The sequence below is a fragment of the Pteropus vampyrus genome, unplaced genomic scaffold (genome assembly GCF_000151845.1).
Source record: "Pteropus vampyrus isolate Shadow unplaced genomic scaffold, Pvam_2.0 Scaffold7, whole genome shotgun sequence".
NCBI classification, from domain to species: Eukaryota; Metazoa; Chordata; class Mammalia; order Chiroptera; family Pteropodidae; genus Pteropus; species Pteropus vampyrus.
Window position 1 is genome coordinate 8,128,464 of NW_011888788.1, and position 388 is coordinate 8,128,851.

Genomic DNA, 388 nt, shown 5'->3' on the forward strand with positions numbered 1-388 from the left:
AAACAAGGAGCAGCAGCAAGGAAAAATTGTCTGGGGTCTTGATGAAAAAGCCACACAATTAGGGAGAAATACAAGAAAGCATGCTGCAATGGCAGAAAGGTAGGACAAGGCAAGGAGGACACAGGGCTGCCCCGTCCTGAGCAGCTGAGTGAGACGGGGCCACATTGGTGAGCGGATTTTCGCGGTAACGGACCTGCTCACTCTGAGCACCAGTGCCGATTCAGGGGCATGCCGCTGAAACGAAGAATACATTCTCTGAGATGAGAAGTATATTAAATGGAATAAACAAAGGAATAAACAAAGTGAATAAAGAAAAGGATCAAATGCCCTATCTAGAGGATGGGAAAGCTGAGGACACTCAATCATAATGGCAAGAAAAAAGATGCCA